Source organism: Mercenaria mercenaria, chromosome 8 (assembly GCF_021730395.1).
Source record: "Mercenaria mercenaria strain notata chromosome 8, MADL_Memer_1, whole genome shotgun sequence".
Classification (NCBI taxonomy): domain Eukaryota; kingdom Metazoa; phylum Mollusca; class Bivalvia; order Venerida; family Veneridae; genus Mercenaria; species Mercenaria mercenaria.
In genome coordinates this window covers 11,484,480-11,499,291 of record NC_069368.1, presented here as the reverse complement: position 1 = coordinate 11,499,291, position 14,812 = coordinate 11,484,480, and the positions used below count along the sequence as shown (strand labels likewise).

At 35.9% G+C, this 14,812-nt stretch overlaps 1 protein-coding gene across 6 annotated transcripts in view; it reads left to right on the top strand.

The window, feature by feature from the left end:
• LOC123523048 (high affinity cAMP-specific and IBMX-insensitive 3',5'-cyclic phosphodiesterase 8B-like) overlaps positions 1 to 14,812 on the top strand; it is a 292,542-nt gene that overhangs the window by 206,835 nt on the left and 70,895 nt on the right. The gene's annotated exons all lie outside the window — the stretch shown is intronic.

Genomic DNA, 14,812 nt, shown 5'->3' with positions numbered 1-14,812 from the left:
ACCCCCGCCACGAGTGGTGGGGGGTTACTGTGAAATCGGCACGAAATATCGTGGTTTTGGCCAAAACGGCTGTTTCGTGGGGACGTAAATTCGTGGATGTTCAATTTTTGTTAAAAAAAAAATCATAATTTCCACAGAAATAGATCTACTAGTACTTCTGTCCTTAAATGTGAAACATAAAGACACGTGTCAAACAGCGCTACCATGGTTACCGAATTTGCAATCTTCGCCGCGGGAGATTAGCGAGTGAGAATGTGCCAATTAACGACCGCGTTATCTATAATTATACGACCCCTAATTTGCAAACCTTTCTAAAATTGTGAAATATTCAATAAGAAAAGTTGGCGCCAATTAAAAAGTGTCAAAACCATAGCACCTTGCACAATTAGCATTCATAATCGAAACAAATATAAAGTTGATCATTGATCATTTGATCAACTCGCTCTAGTTATTGTACTGCAAATCAAAACAAACTATAATAGATTTAAAATAATTTTGTTTTTATTCCGTAGTACTAGTTTAACCATAGTAATCCTTCATAAACTATTATTAACTGTCTGACTTTTTTTTGCAAAATGAATGGTGCGTCTGCATCTAAAATTACAATCTGTTGAACTTGTGCATGTGTTATTTCCTGCCGAGAAACGTGTAATTTGAATTAAGTGCTAATGCATCGGACGCAAAGCTAGCATTTAAATTATAATATTTAACAGTTCCAAAGTCGTAGTATTTTACAACATGTCAGTAAAAATAAAGGCTAGTGTATAAACATTGCATAGCGGGGCGGGAAAAATCAAATAACAGCCGTATTATAGTGCGGTTGGCACGTGACGCTATGTCAAACTTCTATTTTTAGTATTACTTTTACTTTGACAAGCATGTCATAAATAAACCACAGGTGCATTTCTAAATAAAATAGTCGGTTTTGTTTCCATACATATCTAAGTTTATTGCTGATGAAGCCTCCATAAACTACAGGAAAGCTGCAGGTTAGTACTGCCGCATGCATACAACTACAGATCAGATCGAACGGCTTTGGTGTCTTTTTTGGCGACTTTACGTAAAATTAAAAATATCATGGGCACAATTTGTTCGTTGGGATTTGAATTCGAGGTTGAGCTCAACCACGAAATCCACAAAAATTAATCCCCCACGAATAATAATGATTTCACAGTATAGGAATGGTCTCCGTCCGTAACATTTTGTGTCCGCTCTGTATCTCCTAAACCCCTTGAAGGATTTTCATGAAACTTGGGCCAAATGATCACCTTATCAAGATGATGTGCAGAACCCATGAGTCAGCCATGTTGGTTAAAGGTCAAGGTCACAACTCAAGGTCAAAGGTTTGAGCCTTCCATTTCGTTTCTGCTCTGTATCTCCTAAACCCCTTGAAGGATAATCATGAAACTTTTGTCAAATGATCACCTCATCAAGATGATTTGCAGAACTTATAAGTCAGCCATGTCAGCTCAAGGTCAAGGTCACAACTTAAGGTCAAAGGTTTGAGCCTTCATTTTTATGTCTGCTCTATATCTCCTAAACCCCTTGAAGGATTTTCATGAAACTTGGGTTAAATAATCACCTCCTAAAGACCACATGCAGAACATATGAGTCAGCAATGTCGGCTTAAGGTCACGGTCACAAGCATAGGTGAAAAGTTTGAGCCTTCCATTTTGTGTCCGCTCTGTATCTCTTAAACCCCTTGAAGGATTTTCATGAACCTTGGGGTCAAATGATCACTTCATCAAGATGATGTGCAGAACTCATGAGTCAGGACTTTGTTTTATAAAAAAACAGCAGAAAACTGGATGAAGGCATACTTGTTCTTCACAATTCAGTTTTGTGGAATGCTAAAACAAGAAACACAAACTCATTAGTAATAACAATTCCACTGTGTTATAAAATTACCATCATATAATTAGTGTTATTATTGTTACAATACATACCGTTTTCTAATTCTTGTATGCTGCCGGCTACAGAATATGGTTTAGATTTCTCATATAACTTGATGTGGGAGAAATTTGTTTTGAGGAAAGCATCAGAAACATATTAAATGTATGATAGAAATACATGAAAAATACTGAATATAAAACTCTGCATAAGTGAGAACTTGATAAAAGAAGACAGAAAATTCACAGTTAACCAAACATTCATTTAGGGTTATCTCTAATTAATTCCAGCTTCATTTGCATCCAGATCTGTTTCTAAAATGTGGTCTGCAGTTGCAACATAGATATCCTTTTCTAAATTTAAAAACTGATTTTTTCCAAAAATTTGATCTTATAATATATGTTGATAAATAAATATCATCATTACAAATTTTCAAGATTACAGTTTAACAGCAATATAGAAAGTAGGTTGTACCACCAATGCTATATGAAAATTGAAATTTTTGGATTTTGTTTGAGGTTTAATATCAACAAGAACTTGCAAAATTATTGTTTTGTCCTTGGGCCTGCAGTCAGATTTAAGTATGAACATTTTTTGCAAGCCTCTTGGTAATGTGGGATGTCTTTTTATTTATAATTCTTTTTTGTCTGTATTCAGCCTGTTGCCGATTTCCCCGAATTATTGTATGGCTTCCTTTGATGGCGAGCATTGATTTTCCGTAGCAGTTAAATTACATACCATCAGAGTCCTGGTAATTCTTGAGGATAGAGAGAGACCGAATATAGAAGTCTAAATTACAATTATTAGCCCTTAGCCTGCTAAATTTCTAAAATGGACTGGTCCATTATTAAATTTGGGCAATACCATTTATTATTTGAAGGGGTATTCACTGAAAATTTACTGACTGAATAGCGAACAGTGCAGACCATGATCAGACTGCACGGATGTGCAAAGGCTGAATCACTTGCTTCCAGCAGGCTAAATGTTAGTTGTTGCCGGTAAATTAAAATAAACGAGCATGGACTGTTAGTCAAGGGAATTCGAGGTGATCTGTTGGTCTGATTCCAACAATATGATTAGTCAGACAGTCATATTATACTTATTTCGTTAGTGCCATATTAAGGAATTATTTTGGTATAACGTGTCCGCTCATAGCATTTATGATTCAGATAAAATTGATATACAACAGTCCCAACAAACTGTGCTGTAGCATTTCCTGTCTTAACTGTACATATGAAGTTATTTCTAGTTAGACAGTTGTCAAAAAAATTATCAGTCCTGCTGGCATTTTAATCAAAATCATTGAAATACTTTGACTGTTTCATCTCTGAAATGATTACTGATTCCCAAGGCTGCTTCTAATAGATCAAATTATAGGTTTATGCCCCATCAGTGACAGAGGCAACAATTCAGTCAGTCCCTCTATATTTTGTACCATGTATGTTCTTGTAGAATTTTCGACTGACATTTACCGACTTTAGCAGTAGTTGATCATGGTTAAGGTCAATTAACTGTGTTCATTTAGACATTTTATGGTCAATGGTCATTAAGACATTTCATGGTTAAGAACAGTGGACAATGGTTATTTGGACATTTCATGGTTAAGCACGATTGGCAAATGTCATTTAGACATTTTATGGTCAGTGTTCATTAAGACATTTCATGGTTAAGCATGGTGGACAATGGTCATTTGGACATTTCATGGTTAAGCATGGTGGACAATGGTCATTAAGACATTTCATGCTTAAGCATGGTGGACAGTGGTCATTTGGACATTTCATGGTTAAGCATGATTGACAAAATTAATGTCATTTAGACATTTTATGGTCTGTGGTCATTAAGGCATTTCATGGTTAAGCATTGTGGACAATGGTCATTAAGACATTTCATGGTTAAGTATGGTGGACAATGGTCATTTGGACATTTCATGGTTAAGCATAATTGACAAAATTAATGTCATTAAGACAGTTTATGGTCTGTGGTCATTAAGACATTTCATGGTTAAGCATTGTGGACAATGGTCATTAAGACATTTCATGGTTAAGCATTGTGGACAATGGTCATTAAGACATTTCATGGTTAAGCATGGTGGACAATGGTCATTTGGACATTTCATGGTTAAGCATAATTGACAAAATTAATCTTCATTTAGACATGTTATGGTCAATGGTCATTAAGACATTTCATGGTTAAGCATTGTGGACAATGGTCATTAAGACATTTCATGGTAAAGCATTGTGGACAATGGTCATTTGGACATATCATGGTTAGGCATAATTGACAAAATTAATTTCATTTAGACATGTTATGGTCAATGGTCATTAAGACATTTCATGGTTAAGCATTGTGGACAATGGTAATTAAGACATTTCATGGTTAAGCATTGTGGACAATGGTCATTTGGACATTTCATGGTTAAGCATAATTGACAAAATTAATGTCATTTAGACATGTTATGGTTAAGCATGGCTGACAGTAACTGTTGTCATTAAGATGTTTTAAAGTTAAGCATGGTTGACCTTGGTCATTATGACATTTTATGGTCAAGCATGATTGACAGTGGTCATCAACATCTTTGTTGACAATGGTCATTTAGACGTTGAAGGTTAAGCATGGTTGACTATGTTCATGAAGACATTTTATGGTCACGCATGATTGACTATGGTCATTTAAATGTTAAAGGTTAAGCAAATTGGTTGATTGTGTTCAAGAAGACATTTTATGGTTATGCATAATGGTCATGTAGACATTTCATGGTTATGCATGATTGACAATGGTTATGTAGACATTTCATGGTTATGCATGATTGACTATGGTCATTTAGACATTTCATGGTTATGCATGATTGACTATGGTCATTTAGACATTTCATGTTTGAGCATGATTTATTTTCAACTAATGAATGGTTAAGCAGGGTAATTAAGGTCAAATTTGTTAAGTGTGCTTTGAATACTGTACAATTACTAATCCAGGGAATGCAGATGCCCATGGTTACATTATTATTATTGGCAACATCCCTAATGCAGCCCATCTTCTTTCTGCAGAAAGTCTATGATACGTAGTTACAAACAATCATGTAGTATGGATATTCTTATAATGATGAACTCACCTTTTACCAGTACAGATATGACAAACAGTGGTAGACCAGGTTCGCTTTGTACATTGGTAATAAAAGCAGGATATGTTTCAATATTTCTGTTTTTGCCAGAGTTATAGCACTTATTTTATCTACAATGTTAACCTTTAGCCTGCTGGCAGCAAGTGATTCTGCCTTTGCAACCAGTGCAGACCAAGATCAGCATGCACATCCATGCAGTCTGATCATGGTCTGCACTGTTCGCCATTCAGTCAGTATCTTTTTGGTAAGCACCCCTTTTAACAGTTGATGGTACTGTCAAAATTGAAAGATGGACAAGTTCATTTTAGAAATTAAGCAGGGTAAGGGTTAATGTTACTTTATTATTTCAGTTACTCCAATCAGATAAGATTTCTGTTACACAAATTTCAGGTAATATGATCTGTTCCTGATAAGAGGAAACAGACTTTAAGATTTCAATGCTTTATGGTTACTGATACAATCAGTGGAAAATTGATATATTTTGCCAGTTTTTGTATCCTTAGTAACAATGTATGACATAATTGCTGATTGATGGCATGATGAAAGCAGTTTTCTGTCTAGATAAATGCTCCTGGGATTTGTATGAGAACATGTTATATAAATGAAAGGATTCTAGTCTCATCCCTTCAATAAGCAAAAGAAAAAAAGTGAAATTATGTATCAGACTCATTTGATTTGAAAGCATGGCTGACACTGTTTGAAGTATATCACTTCTTATTTTTAGACATTTTGTAGTTACACCCACTGAAAACATTTTATGCGAAATTTGCATAGTAATTTTCATGTCATATCTTGTTCCACATTGGGTTTTAGCTCACCTGAGCAAAAAGTGATCAAGGATGACCTTTTGTAATAAGCCTATATTTATCTTTATAGCCTTCTGTCCATCATCCTTGTGGTAGCACTTTACTTGTCTTTGTCCTTCTGTCCATCATCATTGTGGTAGCACTTCACTTGTCTTTGCCCTTCTGTCTATCATCCTTGTGGTAGCACTTCACTTGTCTTTGTCCTTCTGGCCATCATCCTTGTGGTAGCACTACACTTGTCTTTGCGCTTCTATCCATCATCCTTGTGGTAGCACTTCACTTGTGTTTGTCCTTCTGTCCATCATCCTTGTGGTAGCACTTCACTTGTCTTTGTCCTTCTGTCCATCATCCTTGTGGTAGCACTTCACTTGTCTTTGCGTTTCTATCCATCATCCTTGTGGTAGCACTTCACTTGTCTTTGCCCTTCTATCCATCATCATTGTGGTAGCACTTCACTTGTCTATGTCCTTCTGTCCATCATCCTTGTGGTAGCATTTCACTTGTCTTTGTCACTCTGTCCATCAGCCTTGTGGTAGCACTTTACTTGTCTTTGACCTTCTGTTGTCCTTCTGTCCATCATCTTCATGGTAGCTCTTTACTTGTCTTTGTCCTTTTGTCCATCATCCTTGTGGTAGCACTTTCGTTGTCTTTGTCCTTTGGCCATCATCCTTGTGGTAGCACCTCACTTGTCTTTGTCCTGTCCATCATCCTTGTGGTAGCACTTCACTTGTCTTTGTCATTTTGTCCATCATCCTTGTGGTAGCACTTTACTTGTCTTTGACCCTCTGTTGTCCTTCTGTCCATCATCCTTGTGGTAGCACTTTAGTTGTCTTTGTCCTTTGGCCATCATCCTTGTGGTAGCACCTCACTTTGTCTTTGTCCTTCTGTCCATCATCCTTGTGGTAGCACTTCACTTGTCTTTGTCATTTTGTCCATCATCCTTGTGGTAGCACTTCACTTGTCTTTGTCATTCTGTCCATCATCCTTGTGGTAGCACTTTACTTGTCTTTGACCCTCTGTTGTCCTTCTGTCCATCATCCTCATGGTAGCTCTTTACTTGTCTTTGTCCTTCTGTCTGTCATCCTTGTGGTAGCGCTTTATTTGTCTTTGTCCATCTGTCCATCATCCTCATGGTAGCTCTTTACTTTTCTTTTTATGCCCCTGAAGGGAGGCATATAGTTTTTGAACCGTCGGTCTGTCAGTCTGTCTGTCTGTTGGTCTGTCCGCAAATTTCGTGTCCGGTCCATATCTTTGTCATCGATATGGATTTTCGAAATAACTTGGCTTGAATGTGTACCACAGTAAGACGACGTGTTGCGCGCAAGGCCCAGGTCCGTAGCTCAAAGGTCAAGGTCACACTTAGACATTAAAGGATAGTGCATTGATGGGCGTGTCCGGTCCATATCTTTGTCATCGATGGATGGATTTTCAAATAACTTGGCATGAATGTGTACCACAGTAAGACGACATGTTGCGCGCAAGACCCAGGTCCGTAGCTCAAAGTTCAAGGTCACACTTAGACATTAAAGGATAGTGCATTGATGGGTGTGTCCGGTCCATATCTTTGTCATCGATGGATGGATTTTCAAATAACTTGGCATGAATGTGTACCACAGTAAGACGATGTGTCACACTTAAGACCCAGGTCCGTAACTCAAAGGTCAAGGTCACACTTAGAAGTTAAGGGTCTTTTTTCATGATAGTGCATTGATGGGCGTGTCCGGTCCATATCTTTGTCATTCATGCATGGATTTTAAAATAACTATGCATGAATGTGTGACACAGTAAGACGACGTGTTGCACGCAAGACCCAGCTCCGTAGGTCAAAGGTCCTAAACTCTAACATTGGCCATAACTATTCATTCAAAGTACCATCGGGGGCATGTGTCATCCTATGGAGACAGCTCTTGTTCCTTCTGTCCATCATCCTTTTGGTAGCACTTTAGTGGTCTTTGTCCTTCTGTCAATCATCCTTGTGGTAGCACTTTAGTTGTCTTTGTCCTTCTGTCCATGATCCTTGTGGTAGCTCTTCACTTGTCTTTGCCCTTCTATCCATCATCCTTGTGGTAGCACTTCACTTGTCTTTGTCCTTCTGTCCATCATCCTTGTGGTAGCACTTCATTTATCTTTGCGCTTCTATCCATCATCCTTGTGGTAGCACTTCACTTGTCTTTGTCCTTCTGTCCATCATCCTTGTGGTAGCACTTCACTTGTCTTTTTCCTTCTGTCCATCATCCTTTTGGTAGCACTTTAGTGGTCTTTGTCCTTCTGTCAATCATCCTTGTGGAAGCACTTTAGTGGTCTTTGTCCTTCTGTCTATCATCCTTGTGGTAACACTTTAGTTGTCTTTGTCCTTCTGTCCATCATCCTTGTGGTAGCACTAGTTGTCTTTGTCCTTCTGTCCATCATCCTTGTGGTAGCACTTTACCAGTTCATCTCTGTGTGACAGACCTTCATGTGCCTTTATTTCCTTGTGATATACCTTCATTTGTCTTCAACCTTCTGTCCGTCATCTTTGTGATAACTAGGGATGGCAACGAGTACCGATTTTGGTACTCAAGTACTCGCTGATTTTTTCAATCGAGTACTCGGTTACTCGTTAAAAGTGGTTTCCGTAACCAGAATAGGCGAGAATCGGGGTCATTATTGATCATTGTGCATCAATTCACACCTTCATGTTTGTATAATCTGCGTAATTGATCGAAAAGATGACAGGTAGACAATTTGGTGTTGTTTAAACGGCAGAATGCAGAATGTATACAGCCATGGGCTAGATTGCTCTAATGGCGTCAGGGTTATGGCTCTAAATAGAGTCACTTTTCTCTTTGTAAAGATACTAGAGGCCACATTCCTTAAATACCCAGTTGAAAATTTCATGAGCTTTTCATGAAATGTTCATGAATTATTTCATGAATGAAGTCATGAACTGAAAATGAAACTCTTTTCTGTTCATGAACAGGTCATGAACACATTTTAGGATTTTGTTCATGAACTGTTCATGAACAAATTCTATAATGTGTTCATGAACTGGAAAGTCCCATTTTCAGTTAACGAAAAGTTCATGAATAATTCATGAAACTCAAGTTGCCTGTTGCAAAGGCACTAAATACCACCCTAACGAAATATTTCATGATCAATAACCTCAGATCTTAGCAGGGTCCACCCCCACCCCCCCTCCCCGCGCGTGAGTGGTGGGGGCATATAGTGGTGGGGGCATATAGATTTGGTCATGTCCATGCGTTCATCTGAAGTTTGTGACGCACCTCAAAAAGTATTTGATATAAATTGATAGTTAGAATTTTTTGTTAAAATTTTTGATAAAGTCAAATATCTCTGTTCCTATTATAGCTTTTGACTTGAAACTCAAAATAGTTATTTATTTACTATCAAAGTCTACACCAGGAGACACAATTCCCATAACTGTGATTTGAATTTTGACAGAGTTATGTCCCTTTTTAACTTGGAATTTTTTTTAACTGGCAAAGCTCTAATTCAGAGTCAGGCACTGAGAAAAGTCGAGCGCGCTGTCTTACGGACAGCTCTTGTTAAAGTTATGGCCCCTGAAATAGTATAAAAATGCACATTTTCACCTAATTATGTGCCTAGCTCAAAAAGTATTTGATATAAATTGATGAAACCTTGCATTAGTCTTTATCATGATATGAACTCGCACCTCCTACTTTTTGTCTGGCTCCGCCCCCTATTTTCAGAGTTATAGCCCCTGAAATAGTAAAAAATGCACATTTTCACCTTGTGACACGCCTAGCTCAAAACGTATTTGATATAGATTGATAAAACCTTGCATGAGTCTTAATCATAATATGAACTTGTGCACCTCCTATTTTTTATTTTGGTCCGCCCCCTATTTTCAGACTTATGGCCCCTGAAATAGTCAAAAATGCACATTTTCACCTTGTGATGCACCTAGCTCAAAAAGTATTTAATATAAATGGTTGAAAACTTGCATAAGTCTTTATCATGATATAAACTTGCACACCTCTTATTTTTTGGCTGGCTCCACCCCCTATTTTTAGCTCGACTTTTGGAAGGAAAAGAAGAGCTATTGCACTCGTCCCGGCATTGGCTTCGGCCCATAATCCCTATAACTCTGATATGAATTTTGACAGAATTATGCCCCTTTTTAACTTAGAATTTTTGGTTAAAGTTTTTGATAAAGTCAAATATCTCTGTTACTATCAAAGCTATTGACTTCAAACTTAAAACACTTATTTACCATCGAAGTCTACACCAGGGGAAACAATTTGTATAAATCTGTTTTGAATTTTGACAGAATTATGCCCCTTCTTAACTTAGAATTTTTTATTAAAATTTTTGATAAAGTCAAATATCTCTGTTACTATTACAGCTTTTGACTTAAACTCAAAATGGTTATTAACTATCAAAGTCTACACAAGGAGACAAAATTCCCATAACTCTGATTTGAATTTTGACAGAGTTATGCCCCTTTTTAACTTAGAATTTTTGGTAAAGGTTTTTGATAAAGTCAAATATCTCTTACAGTATCAAAGCTTTTGATTTGAAACTTAAAATACTTATTTACCATCAGAGTCTACACCAGGAGAAACAATCAACATAACTCTGTTTTTAATTTTGACAAAATTATGCTCCTTTTTAACTTAGAATTTTTTGTTAAAATTTTTGATAAAGTCAAATATCTCTGTTACTATTATAGCTTTTGTCTTGAAACTCAAAGTAGTTATTTACTATCAAAGTCTACACCAGGAGACACAATTCCCATAACTCTAATTTGAATTTGACAGAGTATGTCCCTTTTTAACTTGGAATATTTTTTACTGGCAAAGCTCTAATTCAGAGTCAAGCACTGAGAAAAGTCGAGCGCGCTGTCTTACTGACAGCTCTTGTTAAAGTTATAGCCCCTGAAATAGTATAAAAATGCACATTTTTACCTAATTATGTGCCTAGCTCAAAAAGTATTTGATGTAAATTGATGAAACCTTGCATTAGTCTTTATCATGATGTGTCCTTGCACACTTGGCATTCTTCCTGAGAATCTTCGCATCTATTACAGAGTTGTGGCCCTTGAAATAGCAAAAAACAGTAGATTTTTTGTTTCTGATGCTCATAGCTCAAAAAGTATATGGCCTAGAATAATGAATTCTTTTCATAAAATGTTTGTTGAGACTATACCCCATTTAGACTGCAAACATTTGAATTATTCCCCCTTATTTGTGACAGATGTACCAGTGGTGGGCACACCCTGTGTCCTACAGACACATTCTAGTTTTGAAACTACAATTATTTAACAGACTGACCATCTAAGCCAATGGCACATCCTATGAAATCTGACAACTGTAGGTCTAAGTGTTGTTCAGTTAGTGGCCAGAGGCTGTTTCTTTTTAGTCTCATGCAGTCACTGTGACAATTTTTACACCCTCAACAAATGACATGACTCAGAGTGGGATTGGGAGCATACTAAGAAGTGAACAGTTGCTGCATAAAATACAAAACATTAAGTTAAACCATGTATAATTTACTTTAATCTCAAGATTGAAATTCAGATACTTGCCTTTCTTCAGGGTCATGAAAACTATTCATATTTGGGTTTTTACGGTGCACCAACACAGTATAGGTTATATGGCGCCAAACAGGACTACAAATTTTGGTTTCACATCTCATTTACATCGAAAACTTGTGACATTTTAAAAGGATTCTATATTTTTTTAAATGAACGATAACAACAATGTAATAATTACTTATTTAATATTCAGTGCACTCATGTTCCTTTGAAACCATTCCTTACTGTAGTATGATAAATATTTCCTTCTTTTTTGCTGCACAAACTTCTCAAAAACTGCTGAATCACATGTGCAAAAAAATTTCCCAGCATGCAACAAAATAATGGAAACTGATCATGTGACCTGAGTTTAATGTTCGTGAACAGTTCTTGAACAGTTCATGAATTTCTTCATTATTGTAAAAGGTAATAAACTTAAAAACTTAAGTATTATAATGTATAATGAATGAATATTTCAATGTTCATGAAAGTTCATGAACTGTTCTTGAGTTATGTTTGCTAACACACTTTATGAAAAGATCATTTTCATGAACACCCTTAATAAAATGACATGAGTAAAACAGTAAACTCAGAATGGGGTGGGGGCCATAATAAGAAGTAAACAATTGCTGCATAAAATACAAAACATAAAGTTAAATAATCTATAATTTACTTTAATCTCAAGATTGAAATTCAGATACTAACCTTTCTTCAGGGTCGTGAAAACTTGTGACATTTTAAAAGCATTCTGTATTTTTTAAAATGAACGATAACGACAACACCATAATTACTCATTTAATATTCAGTGCACTCATGTTCCTTTTAAACCATTCCTTGCTGTAGTATGATAAATAGTTCCTTCTTATTTGCTACACAAACTTCTCAAATCACATATGCAAAAAAATTCCCAGCATGCAACAAAATAATGGAAACTGATCATGTGACATTATGAATTTAATATTCATGAAAGTTCATGAACTTATTCATTATTGTGAAAGGTTGAATAAACCTAAGCATTATGTATAATGAATGAATATTTCAGTGTTCATGAAAGTTCATGAACTGTTCATGAATTAAGTTTGCTAATTATGTTTTGTTCATGAACCACCTCAGATTTGTTCATGAACTTTTCATGAATAATTGTTCATGAACACATTATGAACAGATCATGAGCAATTCATGAACATGTTTATGAACTTTTCATGAAAGTACAAGAACTCATGAACATTATCTTGACTGGGCAGTTATCACAAACACATTTGTTACTGCCCTTGAATGTCACAATCACAATATTTCTCTGCAGACCTTATTCCTTGAACTTTCCTCATAGAACTTACACCATAATATATTTGCCCAAAATTAAATAAGGAAAATATAACCTCTGATTTTGAACTTAGAAAAATTCTACATAAATATTCGCCAAAGAACTTACATTTTATTATCAATTGAACTGTTTGCATAACGTAACATTAGGGATAACTCAGTTCTATTCATATAATTACTTCCATTAATGGTGATAATTTTTGACATATCCTACAACAGAGAAACATATCTTAACTTGCAACATAGACAAACATTTTATAAGCATGAATGTTATAATGTTATTCATTTTCTTTTTGTCTTTTGAGGTAAATCCTATTCTGCTTTACAGGTGTCTATCTAGTATTCAGTACAATTATACTAGGTATATATTCAGCATAAAATCAATAGTTTTAGAATGGGTGTACAATAATTTAGATTTCTCTGGACTAGTTGCTCTGGCCTGGAATCATATGATGATGTTTAAGACTTAATATAATTATTTGATCCCCATGCCTTCATATTTCCTAACATATTAAACTATCTTATTGCTAGTGTCGTTAATGACATATGTATCTGTTGCCATAGCAACAAACCCCTGTAAATGGAGAGGCTTTTGAGAAGATGAAAATGAGGTGTTATTTGTGGTCAATTAGCTACTTTTTGCCTTAGCAGTAACTGTGAGATGAAGCAGTTAAATATCAATGTGTAATATGCACTTTTGCCTTCTTCAAGTGAGTGTTTAAACTGATCTTAGATGCCTAGCTAACTACAAGACCTGATTAAAAGAATTTCTGTGAAAAAAATAGCAGGCTGAGAAATAGAAAGCAAACAAAAGGGAGATTGCAAATGCACTTTTCAAATTAATCAATCACTAGTTGTAAGTTAAAGGTGAACGCAGTCTCATTTGTGCAAAATGTTTGCACAAAGTTTAAGCTCTGAAACTCAGGTGAGTGATTTAGGGCCATCCTGGCCCCGTTGTATTGTCAGATTAATATAACTGATTTCATATTAAGTCAACATTGTATTTTCTGTTAAGTCAACATTGTACGCAGTTCTCTCTTACAAAGCAATCATGCCAGTGGGTTGAAGATGTCACCGGTTTTTAGACCACGATAATCCGTAAATAGCCAATCGCAAAGCAGACTTGTACCCGTCTATATTTCATATACAACAGTAGCGTTGTATATATATCGGGGGGAAACTGGGGCAAAAAACGCGTGAATTCCGTGTCAATTTACAATCTAACAATACAGGCTAACGCCGGAGTAAAATGACCTTGCAATATTCTCACCAGTTATAAATGGGATAAAAATAAGATTGACTTGGAGCACAGGAACCTGAAATTCTATCAATAATCAAGCCAACACAAGTCTGAATAAAACAGACCCCCTCTCTAAATAAAAAAACACAGTTTTTCACCGTCGTAGAGGGACATTTTTATTCATACTTGTGTTGGCTTGATTATTGATAGAATTTCAGGTGCATGCGCTAGGAGATAAATTCAGTTGACCCCATGCTATTGGCTATCAATAAAAGGGTTCACATGACTGAAATACAAGACTGGAATAACTATACATGTAAAAATCAAATTAAATTACAAGAAACCCCATCCAATGCCTATTTGTAGTTTAGAACAAACGGGGTAAATACGTAATTCACACATTCACTGAAACGTTTCCAACAGTTGTAACTTTTTAGGTTCAACTGTTATAAAAAGACATGTCAGCACGATCCTTACATTTGCAAACAACTAGATCCAGTTGTTCGAAACTTGAACAGGCGATTGAGCCCACCGTCGATTAACTTTTTAAGTTATATTTCAACAGTTTAGAAAACTTGGAAAAACAAATGTACTTGTTAAGGATTATAAACACCAAATCATCTTTACAGTAAACATAAAACATCATACTAGTGTTTCCCACCCACCAAGACTAGTATGTTGAATTGAAATTTAACAGGCGGTTAGTTTAACAGCCCATTAAAGTTTCGAACAACTGGGCCCTGTTAGAAAGTAGAACAACTATTACATTCTTACAAGAAAGGCACGATATAGAAATATTGGTTCGTATTCCTACGAACATCTACGCAGTAACTATATCCTGTTAAATAAATAAATAAACACCAGCACTGGTTCCTAAGTGTTCTTATAGGAACAAAAAT